Genomic DNA, 11316 nt, shown 5'->3' on the forward strand with positions numbered 1-11316 from the left:
ATATATATATATATATATATATATATATATATATATATATATATATATTTCCTATTTCCTCTAAATAGGAAACAAATAATCCCTTAAAGATATATAGCAAAATACAATTCAAAATAAATCTTTGCAAGACCTGAAAGTGGAAATAGAAGCAGTAAGTAAACCACAAACTGAGGGAATCCTGCTGATGGAAAAGCTAGGGGAGAGAACAGGATCAACAGATGCATCATCAAGAGAGTACAGGAGATATAAGAGAGAATCCCAGGTGTAGAAGGTACAATAGAAGATACATAAATAATGCATCAGTCAAAGATAATGTTAAATGTAAAAATTTCCTGACACAAAACACCCATGAAATCTGGGATACCATGAAAAGACCTAACCTAAGAATAATAAGAATAGAAATCAGGACTCACAACTCTTAATACTGGAAAATAATTGCAACAAAATCAAAGAAAAAAACTTCCTAACCCAAAGAAAGAGATGTGTACAGGAAACTTACAAAGCACCTATTACACTAAATTAGAAAAGAAAACCCTTCCAACACATAACAATCAAAACACAAAATCTACAGAACAAAGAAACAATATTACATGCAGCAAGGATAACATAAAAGGCAGATCTATCAGAATTACACCTGCTGCCTCAACAGAGACTCTAAAAACTAGATGGGCCTGGGCAGATATCTTGCAACTTGAAAAGAACCACAGATGCCAACTAGATTACTATACCCAGCAAAACTCTCAATCACCATAGGTGGAGAAAAGATAGTTTTAGACAAATAAAATTTAAACAATATCTAACCACAAATACAGTTCTATAGAAAATAGTAGAAGGAAAAGTCCAACCTAAGGAGGACAACTACATCCAAGAAAAACACAAGAAATAAATAAATAATTCTGTACCAGAAAAAACAAAGGAAGTACACACACCACAACACCACCAATGTTAAAATAAGAAGAATCAACAATCACTGGTCATTAATATTGACATGGACTGAGATCACCAATAAACAGACATGGGCTTACAGATCTGATGCAAAAACAGGATAATGTCTCTCAAGTGTACGATGATTCCAGAGTAATCTCGACAACAACCTAGAATAGTGAGGTAAATCCTATAGCTTAATGGTTTGCTTAGTCTTACTTTTTCCTTGTCAAATAATCTGTTCACTCAGATAAAAGAGAAGCGAGTGTGTCTGCTGCAGACTAAAGGGGACATTCTTGTTCTTATATCCAGTCATAATCCTAAATTCAGTAAATGCAAATAAATTTTCTTTGAGAAATTAAAAAAAAAGGATTTATCATTCTGATGCATAAAAAAAAATCACACCTCAGCAATAAGGAGAGATATTGCCTCAGAGTAAAGGGGTAAATATGTTTCCATGTTTCCAAGCAAAGGAACCCATGAATCTAGCTGGAGTGTCCATTTTAATATTTACTAAAATAGACTTACAACCTAAATTAATCACAAGAGACAGGAAAAGACAATTCATTCTTATTGAAAGGAAAATCTACAAAGATAATATCTCAATTTTTTTAACATCTATGCTCCAAATGCAGGGGCATCCACATTTCTAAAAGAAATATCATGATAGCATAAATCTCACATAGAACCCTACACATTAGTAGTGAGAGACTTGACTGCAGTACCCTACTCTTAAAATAGACAAGTCATCCAGACAAACATTAAATAGAAAAATAATGAAACTGATTGACATTATGAATCAAATGGGTTTAATAGACATCTACAGAATAATTCAGACAAACAGAAAAATATATACTTTCTTTACAGTACCTCATGGGTATTTCTCTACAATTGGCCATACAGTTGGTTACAAAACAAGCATCAACAGATACATGACAACTGAAAAAATTGTCTTGTATTTTATCAGACAACAATGGATTAAAGGTGGACTTCAACAATAACAGAAATAGCAGAAAGCATACAATCTCATGGAAACTGGATAACTCTCCACTCAATGAGTTCTTCATCAGGGAAGAAATAAAGAAAATATTAGAAACTGTCTAGAATTCAGTGAAAATAAAGGTACAACATATCCAAATTTATGCGACACAACAAAAGCAGTACTAAGAGGAAATTTCATAGCACTAAAGGCCTCCATAAAGAAATTAGGAAGTTCTCATACCAGCAATTTACAAATATATCGGAAAGCTCTAGAAAAAAGAAACAAACACAAGAAAGAAGAGAAGGCAGGAAATAATCAAAATCGGTGCTGAAGTCAATCAATTAGAAACAAGAAAACAATACAAAAAAAATGATAAAACAAAGAGCTGGTCCTTTAAGAAAATCAACAAAATAAAAATTCCCTAGCCAAATTAACTAAAAGACAAAGAGACAGTATCCAAATTAACAAAGTCAGAAATGAAAAGGGAAATAAACAACAGGCAACAAGGAAATTCACATGACTGTTAGGTCTTACTTCAAAAGCATGTACTCCACAAAATCGGAAACTATTGAGATAGATGATTTTATATAAAGATATCACTTACTAAAATTAAGTTAAGACCAGGTAAACTATTTAAATAGCTCTATAACTACTTGGGAAAAAGAAGCAGGCATTTAAAGTCTCCCAGATATCTGAGAAACTCCAGAGATAGACACAGGGCAGGTGGCCTCAGCCATATCATCCTGATAATGACCATGTATTCTACATAAAAATGAGAGTAGACAATATTTCAAGATAACAACATCTAAAAACTGATATGAAGTGCCTTGATACTTTTTGTAGTAAAAATTATCCATACTCCCAATTTACTATGTTGCATTGATGACTGTAATTTCAATATGAATGCTAGATCTCATTTTAATATAGTATTTCCTATCAGTTCTCATATTTATCAATTCTATTCACAGGTCCTTCTGGTCAGACATTAAAACTCCTATGTTACAAACCAGAAATAAAAATTGATATATTCCATTGTATTAACAGCTATTCTCAGGTTTAAAAAACAAAACTAAAAAATGGGCTTCAAAGATTATTTGCTTATCTAATACTTGGCAGACATGGGCTGACAGAGTAACTCCTAATATCACAGGTGGAACAAGTGTGAGTGAGAAATTAATTCAGTTGTCTTAGAGTTAGAAGGAGCTGCTGTAGTCATAATCTTTTTATGCATTCTATAAAGGTTATCCTAGTATTATTCAAATGATGATTTCTCTGCCCTCATATCTTGTTTCAATATGGACACATCATTGTAATGCTTATGTCAAGAATATCCTGTCTTAAGTTGTGACTCACACTATTTATTCTCTGTCTTGTCTGTAAATGCTGATCACCCAATGGCTGGGCAGAGGAGAGAATAGTGCAGGACTTCCACCAGCCAGGAGAAGGGAAAGAGAGCAAGAGGTGGAGTTGGAGCCAAAGAAAGGGATCTGGAGAGCAGATTGGCCTCAGAGAGGAAGAATGAGTTCTTAAGAGTTCAAACTGTAAAAGGGAACCCCCAATTGCAAGTATCAGTGAATCATAGATGTGAGGTAGTCAGATTATCTTGGGGGTTAAATACAAACAATTTTAATGTGCAAATATTGAGGTGAAACCTTAAGTTAAGTCTTGGTCTTTCTATGGGGTTATTGGGAACTAGCTAGGATAAAGAAATACAGCTACCATATTAATTCACTGTTTTTAGTTATATTAAAAATATCATTGACAGCTGCAGCTGGGGCTTGGCCATCACTCATGTGTCCTGACATGTGGTCTTACACAGTTGGGCTGCTATTCTTCTGAGTTAGCTAGTAAAATTTCACGAATCATTTCCCAGAACAATAGTGGTACCAAAAGCAAGCCTTTCCTCAGGAAACAGTCACAGTAATATGAATCTTCTTACCTAGTGGAGTCCTCTGCATCCTCCTGTTCTTGTGGGTTCCACTCCCAATAGTCATTGTTCACCAGTGTTCGCAGGTTGTAGCAGAACTGGGGAGCATGATCTTGGGTGGTGGGAAATAAGGTAGGTATGAAAGACCCCGAAGATTGTTTTAGAGGACAACTCATTTATTGAAATAGTGAGCTAGATTATATACCTTGAGTCATGGAGGAGGAGAGGGAAAGGGACAAGGGAGGAAGTGGTGCAGCAGGGTGAAGGGCATTCCAAGTGTACCAGTTAGATTAGCAGAATGCCAGTTACATGATATCTGAAACACTAGTTCTCTGGCTAGGAAAGCAAATGAGAGAGAGAGAGAGACTTGAGAAGAGCACGTGTGTTATGTGGATGCCACCAGGCCATGGCTATCCTTCCAGGTGATCTGTTCCTTGGTCACAGATGTTTCCTTCTGGGTCTCCTCCTTCCTTTCCTTTTCAATGATAGGTAGGCCATTTTCTTGGTGGGTGGGGAGATGTTGGATATTTTGTCCCGGTATCCAGATAGGATAAAATTGATCCTATGGGAATACACAAACACCACTTCCTATCACGAGGATCCCTTCCACATCTTGTCTAGAGGGTACTACCATCTCACCAGTAAGAGGGGCAAGTCAATTGTGGCATATGCCATTGAAGAATAATGTGGGGTTAGTGTGTGTGTGTGTGTGTGTGTGTGTGTGTGTGTGTGTGTGTGTAGTATAGTGCTGTTAAGTTCACTATACTTTAGGTGGGTAAGAGGTTACATCTTGCCTTTTTAGCTATGGTTTGAGGGTTTAAACCCTTTTAATTATACCTTTTCATTGGAGATTATAAGGGATCACTATATGGCGAGTAACTTCCCCTGTAGAACAGAATGTTTTTAAAATAAATGTTGGCAAACACAGGGCAATTATCAGTCTTGATTGGTGGTGCACAGCCCATAACAGAAAAAAAAAAGGAGAGCTTGTGGGATATAGGCTTTTTGTTTCTTTCTTCCTCTTTTCTTTCATTCATTCTTTCTTTCTGTCTGTCTGTCTGTCTTTCTTCTTTCTTTCTTTCTTTCTTTCTTTCTTTCTTTCTTTCTTTCTTTCTTTCTTTCTTCCTTCCTTCCTTCCTTTCTTTCTTTTTAGAGCTTTCTCCCATACAGGCATAAGGTATAACTATTTCAAGACCTCCTGTTCATAAACATTCTTATCTTTGCTACATTCTGTCCACAGTATCTTTGACATCCTGGGACTCATGATGAATGGCCTCTTAGTACAGCTCATATTTCTCCACATTCCACTGAACTTCTGGCAATAGAAACTTTATATTATATAAGGAATTAATGAAACACAACAAATTATTGAAATACTAAAGATTTACAAATTTAAAAAAGTTGAATGAAAGAGAAAGATGACTCAAAAAACTTTTATATAAAAATCAATATAGAGGGAAAAGAAGCAAAGGTCATTTAATAGGCTTTTCCTTTCCAAAGAAAAAAACAAAAACAAAAAACAAAAAACAAAAAGCAAACTAAAAAATAACCTTTAGGTCTACATGATATCTGTTATTTCATAGTAGCACTTCCCAATTCAAAGGCAACCCTGATAAAATAAAAATGATGCAGAAGATATCTCACACCATTTTTCATCTTGAGATCCTATAACCTCAGCACTCTATCTACAAAATAATTCCTTGACAACAGACACTCTAAATTCTGAACTATCTGCATCTATTCAATTTGGGATATGAACTTGCCATTTATCATGATCCAAAGATTCTCCCATATCAATAGTAGGTTGGCAAATATGTGGATCCTTTGTTAATTCTAACTCTCCAATAGTTTGTTCAGCTTAGAAATTACTGTGCAGCTAAATGGAGGTGATCACAAATTCCCTTTGAAATGGATTCTGAAAAAATATCTTCACAATAAGCATCACATATGTTGCCAAAGTAGGCTAATGAGTAACTAAAGTCAAAGAAGCAGAGAAGTTGGGTGATAAGATCTTTGCTAGAAGTTTTGAGATTTCAGGCTCTACATATTGAATTTGCAGACAAGTCTCATAGAAGATCTAGTATATGAGAAGCAAAGCAGTTCAAATTCTTGATCTCTGTTTATATGGCTAAAATTATATCAAATATGTATAGAAACCCTATTCATGTATGAGTACATATGCCTTAATTTTTAGGAAATTTACTCTGTATGCAAGAGACCATAATTTGCTATAGAAGGCGTGCTGTACATCGGGACACAAATCAGAGGAGTTAAAGAATAATAATATGCTGAGTCATTACTCAACTCTAGAAAATTTTTGATATTGGGCTCTCTGAAGGTTATCAGGGAGTTGGAACTTTATCATCGCTAGAATACAAAGAGAAATGATGACAGTTACATATCTCCACAGTAAGAGCAGATTAAGAAGCAAAGGATAAAAATGTACGTATCTTGTTTATTGAAGGTGGAACTGTATCCATTCTACTAATCTAAGAACATTCTAATCTCATACTGACAAAAGAGAAAATCTTATTTCTCGTTTCCTGTAATCCACTTTGAAATTATAGATGGATACTGACATTTGTTAGAACAAACAAGGAAGGAATGGGAGGCATTGCAATATATGATTGTAGCTAGGTACACATACCCACCTGTTTCATTGTGTTCCTTCTGCAAATAAAAGGATAGACCTGCATATAGGATGTTCAAGGAACATGAGTGGCAACACTTACAGCTTGGCTTCTCTTCAAATAGTCTATCAGCCCTATCTGTTATGCATCTGATGATTGTGTGCTTACTTTCAGAGACTGCCTGTGGTCACGACAATAGGCAAGGCTTTCCCATTTCTAAAACACCTTCTTAAAGTACATTTGTACTTGATGGGAATACATATTGGATTCTAAATATTTGTGGGTCTGAGTTTCACCTTTCTAAACTCTGAAGCTTTTCAATCTTTTGGCTAAATACCAAATAGTTATATGACAATTAAAACATTGTATTCACGTTGACTTTTCTACCCAGATAATAGTATCATCATTTTCACCAAAATAACAAATATGAAAAAGGTAACCCCATCAAAATTCCAACTCAATTCTTCAATGAATTAGAACGGGTAATCTGCAAATTCATCTGGAATAACAAAAAAATCCTAGGATAGCAAATAATCTTATCAATGATAAAAGAATCTCTGGTGGAATCACCATGCCTGACATAAAATTTTACTATAGAGCAATTGTGATAAAAACTGCATGGTACTGGTATAACGACAGACAGGTAGACCAATGGAATAGAATTGAAGACCCAGAAATAAACCCACACACCTATGGTTATTTGATCTTTGAAAAGGGAACTAAAATTATCCAGTGGAAAAAAGACAGCATTTTCAACAAATGATGCTGACATAACTGGCAAATATCATGAAGAAGAAGGTTAATTGATGCATTCTTATCTCCTTGTAGTAAGGTCAAGTCTAAGTGGATTAAGGAACTCCACATAAAACCAGAGACTGAAACATATAGGGAGAAAGTGAGGAAAAGCCTCAAAGATATGGGCACAGGGGGAAAATTCCTGAATAGAACAGCAATGGCTTGTGCTGTAAGATCAAGAATTGACAAATGGGACCTCATAAAATTGCAAAGCTTCCATAAGGCAAAGACACTGTCAATAAGACAAAAAGGCCACCAACAGATTAGAAAAGGATCTTTACCAATCCTAAGTCAGATAGGGCAATAATATCCAATATATATAAAGAACTCATGATGGTGGACCCAAGAAAATCAAATAACCCAATTAAAAACTGGGGTACAGAGCTAAAAAAAAGAGTTCTCAATTGAGGAATACTGAATGACTGAGAAGCACCTAAAAAAAAAATGTTCAACATCCTTAATCATCAGGGAAATGCAAATAAAAACAATCCTGAGATTCCACCTCACACCAGTCAGAATAGCTATAATCAAAAACCCAGGTGACAGCAGATGCTGGCAAGGATGTGGAGAAAGAGGAACACTCAACCATTATTGGTGGGGTTGCAAGCTTCTACAACCACTCTGGAAATCAGTCTGGAGGTTCCTCAGAAAATTGGACATAATACTACCGGAGGATCCAGCAATACTTCTCCTGGGCATATATCCAGAAGATGTTCCAACTGATAATAAGAACATGTGCTCTACTATGTTCATAGCAGCCTTATTTATAATAACCACAAGTGGAAAGAACCCAGAATGTCCCTCAACAGAGGAATGGATACAGCAAATGTGATACATTTACACAATGGAGTACTACTCAGCTTTTAAAAACAATGAATTTATGAAATTNNTAGGCAAATGGAAGGATCTGGAGGATATCATCCTTAGTGAGATAACCCAATCACAAAAGAACTCACATGATATGCACTCACTGATAAGTAGATGTTAGCCCAGAAACATAGAATACCCAAGATATAATTTGCAAAACACATGAAACTCAAGAACAAAGACAAAAGTGTGGACACTTCGCCCCTTCTTAGAATTGGGAAGAAAACACCCATGGAAGAAGTTACAGAGACAAAGTTTAGAGCTGAGACAAAAGAATGGCCCATCCAGAGACTGCCCTGACCAGGGATCCATACCATAATCAGCCACCAGATGCACACACTATTGCATATGCCAGCAAGATTTTGCTGAAAGGACCCTGATATAGTTGTCTATTGTGAGGCTATGCCAGTGCCTGGCAAATACAGAAGTAGATACTCATAGTCATCTATAGGATGGAACATATGGCCCCCAATGGAGGAGCTAGAGAAAGTAACCAAGGAGCTAAAGAGGTCTGCAACCCTATAGGTGGAACAACAATATGAACTAACCAGTACCCCCAGAGCGCGTGTCTCTAGCTGCGTATATAGCAGAAGATGGCATACTCAACCATCATTGGGAAGAGAGACCCCTTGGTCTTGCAAACTTTGTATTCCCTAGTACAGGGGAATGCCAGGTCCAAGAAGTGGGAGTGAATGGGTAGGGCAGCAGGGGTAGGGGTATAGGAGACTTTCAGGATAGCATTTGAAATGTAAATGAAGAAAATACCTAATAAAAAATTGGTAAAAAAAAAAAAGAAAAAAGAAGTGATCTTGGCCTATATTTGGGGGATAAAATGGATAGGACATAATTTATCACAAATTCTATACTTTGTATGTGGAAGCAAAGGACTGCATGTTCAAGATGCCCCTGATGACAGAGTGGAACCTCTTGAGTCAAAAAACAAGAAAGAAAACTAGTAAATTATTCATGGGAATTTATCTAAAATGAACAATAGAGGCAAATATCTTCATATTTGTTAATCACAAATTAGAGTAGGTTTGTTTAAACAACAGCAACAAAAATTCAGGAACATAATAGTGTACCCCTAAACTTTTATTCCTGTTCTTTTACAGAAGTAGAGGGGAAATATGTCAGATTCCAATTCCTATAAGGATAGTAAACTCTTTTAATTACTATGGACAAGGAAACATTGAGTCTACTAGGAGTATATAGAATCATTTGCAAAAGGAGAATCTTCCAGATGGTAATAAAATCATGGAGATTTGAATGGGGAAATTTACCTGCCAAGAAAAATAATTTGTGTAGCAGAAACAGAGGACTTAGAAACACATATGAATAATATCACGAGATTTTAAGCTTGGAATCTAACTTTTCTCAAAGAGAAATTTTGGTGTTCTTTACTTTCAGCCTACAAAAATGTAAACTGAATAAAAAATATTAAGGTGAACCAGATGTTACTGTAAAGACAGGTATGTTGTAGATTTGTTCTAATCCTATTTGTGTTAATTTGCCTTCCCAAATCACACAGGAATCTATAGGTACAGAAGCCGAGAGTCCCTGCCTCAAGTTGGATCTAATGGGTAAATAAAATTTCCAACAGCCAATGGCTGGGCAGAGAGGCAGAGGCATGACTTTAGGTTTCCCAGGCAAGGGTCAATGGCAAGAAAGAGGTTTTAGAATCTCTATGTCAGAAAAAGCAGGGTATGCAAGCATGGGAGCTGTAGAGGACAACAATGTAAGAATGAAGGAAAAGTTGACATCAGGACCACTCTCCTGATTGAGTCTGGGGTAGCAGAGACAAGCATAGATTTTAGAAAGTAATAACTCAAGAATATCAAAGGAGAGAGTGTGCTAGCCTTTGGAAAGGATTGGGAAGAGAGGCCCCTTGGTCTTGCAAACTTTATGTACCCCATACAGGGAAACACCAGGGCCAAGACGTGGGAGTGAGTGGGCAGGGGAGCCGGGTGGAGTGAGGGTATAGGGGTCATTCGGGATAGCATTTGAAATGTAAATGAAGAAAATATCTAGTAAAATAATCTTAAAAGATTTATTTTCCTCACAAGAAAAAAAAGAATAAGACTGCATGTCTATCTTTCATTCATCAATTCAAAACAATTGAGCTGGTATCAAGGTGATGTGCATGACTACCCAGGAGTTTAGAGCAGATTAACACTTTATTGCATCACAGGTACATCCATGTGATGAATTTATCAGACACTGGATGTGTAATATCTTTTTCATGTTCTACTTTGGGAAAGAAGAATATTTTTGAGTATTTATTAGGTAAGTGCAGAAGGAAGGAAAACAAAGGTACGTGTACCAAGGTAAACAGTGAAGTTATAAATCTCCACATGGAATGATGACTCAGAACAAACCAAAAGACAGTAGCTTTGACAGCACAGGTTTCCATATTCAATAGGTGATCACGACTGTGGTCTTATATTCTGACCTCCATTTGCCTCATCTTGTTGGATATGTGTTGATTAGAAACATGGACTATTTTGGGAGAAGTCGCATGCAGAGCATTTTTACAGAATAAAGTGTAGAACTTTATAAGCATTTTGGTGACACTTGGTCTCTGGATCTCTCTCTCTCTCTTCCTCTCTCTCTCTCTCTCTCTCTCTCTCTCTCTCTCTCTCTGCTTTCTGTACAAGAATACGTGAATCTATGACTTTAATATTATTTTGTGTTTCTGCATTCTCTACTGAGTCACAATCTACTTTCACTAAATATGAAAATTTCTTGTAAGAACGTGGTAAATGAATTTATAGTAACTGTACTAGTCAGGGTTTTATTTCTGTGAACAGACACCATGACCAAGGCAAGTCTTATAAAAAAAACAACATTTAATTGGGGCTGGCTTACAGGTTCAGAGGTTCAGTCCACTATCATCAAGGTGGGAGCATGGCAGCATCCAGGCAAGCATGGCGCAGACAGAACTAAGAGTTCTACATCTTTATCCAAAGGCAGGTAGTGGAAAACTGAATTCCAGGCACCTAGGGTGAGAGTATTAAGCCCACACACACAGTGACACACCAACTCCAACCAGGTCACACCTATTCTAACAAGGCCACACCTCCAAATGCTACAATTTTCTTGGTCCTAGAATATACAAACTATGACAGTAACACAATTACAAATAATAGAGATAAGTATATGGTAATAAGTGAATACTGATAAGTGGATATTAG

This window comes from Mus pahari, chromosome 2, assembly GCF_900095145.1.
Source record: "Mus pahari chromosome 2, PAHARI_EIJ_v1.1, whole genome shotgun sequence".
Taxonomy (NCBI): domain Eukaryota; kingdom Metazoa; phylum Chordata; class Mammalia; order Rodentia; family Muridae; genus Mus; species Mus pahari.